Consider the following 5,982-nt stretch of genomic DNA (forward strand, 5'->3'; position numbering starts at 1 on the left):
GGTATCAAGCACCGGTCTAAGCCTAAAGGGAATAGGATTGGAAGTTCAATGGTTAAACGTTCTTGGACTACGAAACACGAAAGAACGAGAGATAAGCTACTCGCTAATCACCTATCTAAAGTTTATATACTCCGTTACTCAACTTTTGCAGGCAACGACGCATATACACCAGCAATTAAAGTAAGTTCGATCCTAATCCGTAAGGTCCTATAACTCAACTTACGCAGGTTATAACACGATACTTGTCTAGGCTATTGCGAGCGAGTTTACAACACTTGTGATGTGTAAAACGCCTAAGATCAATTACTAGTTAGCTAATCAAGCAATATGCATTAAGAATAAACCTAGATCAAAGAACTAAGATGAACTAACCAGATCTAAACACCCTTAAACAAACGATAACATGAATCACCTTTGAAACCCTATTACCCAACAAGTATGAGAAAAGGGTTTAGAGATCTTCTCTGTGATACAAAGTAGATGATTCTTCTTCCTTAAACAAGTAGGAAACCGAAAATAAGTAAACTAGAAAGATGGTTGGTGGCTTTAAAGGTAACAGTGGTGGCTTCCAAGAGAGCTGTAGATTAACGAACTTCGACGGCTGAGTAGAGATCTAGGGACGTCTTTAAGGCTGCTGCTGAGGCGTGAATGAGTGATTAAGAGGCGGAAAAGAGACACCAAGGAAGCACACCTCAAAACCCTAGGTCTTAAGAGTATTTATAGGGTTTTGTTTAGGGTTAGGGTTTTGTAAGGGTAGAAACGTCTTCTCTTCTTACATGCAGGACAAGGGACGGATAAGGAGGCTTCTGGACCGTGGAGGAGGCTGGGACTGGGCCGTGGTGATGGTCGCTGGTCAGGCCTTGGATAAAAGCCCATCCGTAGGTTGGTTCTTCTTACGTCGGTTTATAACACGTCTCGGTAAATTGGGCAAAACTTCCGGATGAATGAATGGATTGACTTGGTTCCACTTCTAGGAGAAAGACGACTCTTCCAGCTTTTCATAGACACCAAGCATGATATATTTTGAGTTGTGGAAGTTCTTCAAAAGTGGCCCGTACTGTAAAGCTCTCAAACTTTCCTAAAACGTATTTTCTTTGTCTTTTGGTCCTTTTTGCTATAAAACCTGTAAAAGCATATGAAAACTATAGCTAATATGAGTAAAATAATGATGTTATCAACGCTTGTCAGTGGTAGGGCGTTCTTTGCGATGTTTGGTGCCCTGACGGTGGTCTTGGTGACAGAGTTCTTGGTGATGCCAGTCAGTGGTAGTGGTCTTGGTGATGCCAGATACCTTGGTGGTGGTCTTAGTGACGCCAGATACCATGGTGGCGGTCCCAGTGACGTTTGTGGCTGATAACATCATTATTTTACCCATTTTAGCTATAGTTTTAGTATGCATTTAGGAAGAGTTTGATATGATTTCAAGGCTTTCATGTCTATTATCAAGTATTTTAGGTTTCAAAAAGTTTTTACAGGTTTTATAGCAAAAAAGACCAAAAGACAAGGAAAATACATTTCAGGAAAGATTCAGACCTTTACAGTACGGGCAACTTTTGATGAACTCTTAGAACTAACATTTTGACGTGATTAGTGTCTATTGAAAGCTGATAAAGTCATCTTTCTCCTCGAAGTGGAATCAATTCAATCCATCAGCCATCCGGAAGATATGCCCGATTTACCGAGACGTGTATAAACCGACGTGAAGAGAACCATTCAGCCGATGGGCTTTTATTGAAGGCCTAACCAGCGATCATCACTGCGGCCCAGTCCAAGCCTCCTCCACGGTCCAGAAGCCTCTTTCGCCGCTCCTTGCCCTGCACTTAAGAATAGAAGACGTTTCTACCCTTACAAAAACTCTAACCCTAGATAAACCCCTATAAATACTCTTAAGACCTAGGGTTTCCAGGGTGTGCTTCCATTTGTGCCTCTTATTTCTTCTTCCACGCCACCAGCAGCCGACCTAGAGACGGCCATAGACTCCTCTACCGCCGTCGAAGCTCGTTCTCTCTCTCCTCCTCTTAGAAGCCATCGTCGAAGTCACCAAATCTCTCTTTCTACTATTTCTAGTTCTTTCATACTTTAATTGCTTTTGGGATCAAGTTACTTTTGTGACAAATAGAGAAGTTTCCTTTGAACCCCTTTTTGTTTATTGATTCGTTTTTGATGTTATACTTTATAATATCAATGTTGTTTCTTTTCATCATGAGCGAGTAGTTTACTTTGTTGGGTTTTATGGGGTGATTCAAGGGGAACTCATGGTTGGCTTCGATTAGGTTGTTAGATCTTATTTTCGGTTTTATATTAGAGTTCTTTTGGGATATCTTATTCTTAATGCATGTGCTTGGATTGATCACCAAGTGCTGATCTAGAGAACGGGAGCGCTAACCGTGTTATCCTACTTCTCCGAACTAGTGTTATCCCGAAACCTCGCGTCGTAACCTGCATAAATTGAGTTGTAGAGTTTGGTGAATGTATCGAACTTGTTTAACTAGTTGGTTGGCATGCGTCGTTGCCTGAGAAGGTTGAGTAATAGAGTATGAAGACTTTAGACTTTCATTCTATGAGAATAGCTTGTTAGTTCATTAGTGTTTCGTAGCTGAGAACCTAGACCAAAATTAGTATTTACTTGTTAGATCTTACACTTAATATTGCTTAGAACCATGAAAACCCTGAGATGACTCCCAAAAACTCCCAACGCCTTATTCTTATAGTTTTAAACCGTTTTACTTATTTGTAATAGTTATTAGGAAAACCAAAACCTCCAATCTCTTATTTAGTTTTAGCCATAGTTCTTTCTCTTACAATTCAATTTTTGTTAGCTATTACTCTGTGTGGGATTGATCCTAAAATACTACACTGATTTATTGTGCACTTTTAGTCGTTGTCTAGTCTTTTCAAGGAAAAGATTTGGAGTGAAATTCTACACACATCAAAGCTTTTTGGTGTCGTTGTCGGGGAGTAACTAGCTGCCCATTGAATTTGATAAGAATTCTCGTCTAAGATACTTTGAATTTTTCTTAAGAATTTTTTAATTTTATTTTTAATTTTCTTGTTTTTCGATAACCTCTATTTTCTCTTTTAGTTTTCGTTTTTGGATTTTGTAGTGCATGACTAGGAGTCAACCCTCTGGAACTGTATCTCCAATTCAAGACATTGATCGACTAGAACGTGAGCTTAGGAAACTTCGGAAACAACAACTCATGGCCGAAGAAAGGAACCAGGACCAAGGTCCCTTTAACCTCGACTAACCGCCGATACCTCCTGACCTCAATGAGCAAGGAGAACCAATTATCGCACAAGATGGTAACCCCAACCTTGTAGCCGCTGATCCGCAACTCTACCCTGAAGTTGCCCGAGACCATCAACAAGCTCCTCGTGATGCTATAAATAGAGCTTGTGATCACCTATGTATTCCATCGTTGATTTTGAGAATAAGAAAACCCAAAAAAGAAGCAATTTAAATTGCCCATAAAGATCTTGCCTAGTGTGAGACCTGAGAGGAGGACTCTCATCTCTACCCACCAACTCCATTTCTTTCGTCCATCCTCCACCATACTCTGTTTTCCCATCCCAAAACAGAGCACCGCTCCTTCACCCTCGCCGTCACGTTATCTTCTCCGCTCCACGACTTACGCTACGCACCAATAAACTCACATTAGCTTTGGCATCGATTTTCCAAACAATATCCAACTTAAAATTCCAAAGATGCTCCAGTTCTTGGTCAATATCTTCAATGTCAGAATCCTCGTCGACATCTACTTCAGGGAATTGTAATACCCTAATATTGGGGACACATTGAAGGAGTACCAGTTGCAAAGCATGTGGGAATCCTTGCAAAGACACTGGCTTTTTTTTCAACTTCTCAAGACCCCTTGCCTTGATGCTCCCCAAGGTCATTTGGAAAGATATAGTCCCCCATGGGTGCTCCACAAACTTTTCGATATCTTCTACCATATCAACATGAACAGGGGAGATCTATGCTTTTCCAATTATGGCGAGTAGGGGGTATCTTATTATGGTATCACAGTCCGGTACAAAACGCTTCCTCATTCGGGAAACAACCCATTCCACAGATACATCCGCCCGCTCAAACAGACTGTACCAATACCTACCAGTTCTGACTACGCGTTTCCTCTTTCTAGCTTTTTCCTTTGGAGGTTTTTCACAATTAAGGCCAGTTACCATTTCAAATTCAGACAGAGAAAACCTAATAGGAGAACCGGCAAAGACTACCTAGAACTCTTCTTTTTCTGTACAACCAACTGCCGTGTCAACAGAAAGTGCACAAGCTTACCAGAGAAAGCCGAACCGTTACCAATCTCTACAAGTTTGCCAAATTGAGAAGATCTCAAGAAATGTAAATCCTCAGGGAACAAAAATGAGTTTAGCCCTTCAAGGTAAGTAAACTCGCTGTACGAGTGGACACGTTCACCATTTGGTTTTGCACCTTCTTTGAACAGACGTAACGGCAGCACTTAATTCGCCATTAACTGTAAAGGTCCAACAGCGGTTGGTTACATTAAGCCCCGTCATTACGCAGAACCGTAAAAAAGCAGAGATGCATAAATATTTGGGTTATACCTGGATTTCTTCGCCTTTCGTTTCACAATTAGATGACAAAACAGTGGGACAGAGATCCGATTGCGTTCCAATAACTGGCTACAAACGGTATTGACGAGTAGGGAAGAAGATCAACGAAACGGTGAAGTCGTGAAGAGGAACCCCAGAAAATTGTGAACGCCACTTGCTATAGAGTTGCACTCAAAGGATTAAAAGTTTCTGCCCCGGAAAATGTATTTATGACCAAACCAACTTTATCGCAATGTGAACGGGGGTTTACTGTTTAGATGGAGTAAATATGTGGTTGTAAACGATTGCGTACGTTACTGACTTATCCCATCTCTTTACCTATATAAGATTTGAATTTCAAAAAAGTAATTATATCCCCTATAGTATATGTCCGTATAGGGAGCTCACAGGTAAGGCCAACAATGTAATTAACTCACCTCGAGTAGATATCTATAGTTCTAATTGTGGTAGTTTCTTAATTAAGTCTGATTTTTATGCTATCTACTCCATATTGCCCAGTTAAAAAAATAATTTATTGTTTTCCTTTAGTAAACAAATTACATCTTCGAAAGAAAGAAAAGTGGAAACTAGTCAGTCATATGGCAAAAGAAACGAGAGAAAAAGCTCCCAATTTCTTTCCCCTGAATCAACTGAGGCATATAAATACAAAGCAACGAAAAATACAGAATTATCAAAAAAAAATAGAGGTGCGGGAAATCGAACCCCGTGCCTCTCGCATGCAAAGCGAGCGCTCTACCATATGAGCTACACCTCCAACTTGATGGCTAACACGTTACAAATTAATTAGAACACAAGTTTAAAGGAGAAATGTTTCCCCTCCATTACTAACCGTCTCACATAACACATAGGGTAGAAGGACATGGATGTGCGTCACGCACACACGAATGAAACTGGGAACCTTTAATTCAAGCTTTTTCGAGGAGACGTACTCACTCACGTCAGGGGTAAAACATGTGATTAACACAATTGCAAGTAACGAATGAAAACCCAAGATTTCACTTCTTATTAAAAAAAAAACGGGTCGGATTGTTTTAGACCATTTCTAAGATGTATCATTTTACCATCTTTATTTTCTTCTAGCACATGCCATTTCATACTTTCAGCAGTTTTAGATGACATAAACAATCTTTGAAGTCGAGGTTTCAGCGGAAAGTAACGCAGCACCTTAAAATATGGGGTTGTGGAGTTCTTTGAAATCTGGGGTTTTAGGTGTTAGTAAATTAGGGTTCTTATCTAAAGATGAGTACAATCACAAAGTTGAGAAATTGGAGATGGTCTTCTCTTCGGTTAGTCTTTCTAAAGTTTCGACCTCTTTGTTTAGCAGCTCGTTTCTTTTTCCTTTTCCTTTTCTTCTGAGTAGACGCTGCGTCACACTCTATTTCGTTAGAGCAT

At 40.2% G+C, this 5,982-nt stretch overlaps 1 non-coding gene across 1 annotated transcript; it reads right to left on the reverse strand.

The window, feature by feature from the left end:
• Positions 1 to 5,271: 5,271 nt before the first annotated feature.
• Positions 5,272 to 5,344, reverse strand: TRNAA-UGC (transfer RNA alanine (anticodon UGC)). The gene has a single exon. It is a non-coding gene; the product is annotated as a tRNA-Ala (tRNA).
• Between the last annotated feature and the right edge of the window lie 638 nt (positions 5,345 to 5,982).

Source organism: Camelina sativa, chromosome 10 (genome assembly GCF_030686135.1).
Source record: "Camelina sativa cultivar CO46 ecotype springtype chromosome 10, ASM3068613v1".
Lineage (NCBI taxonomy): Eukaryota > Viridiplantae > Streptophyta > Magnoliopsida > Brassicales > Brassicaceae > Camelina > Camelina sativa.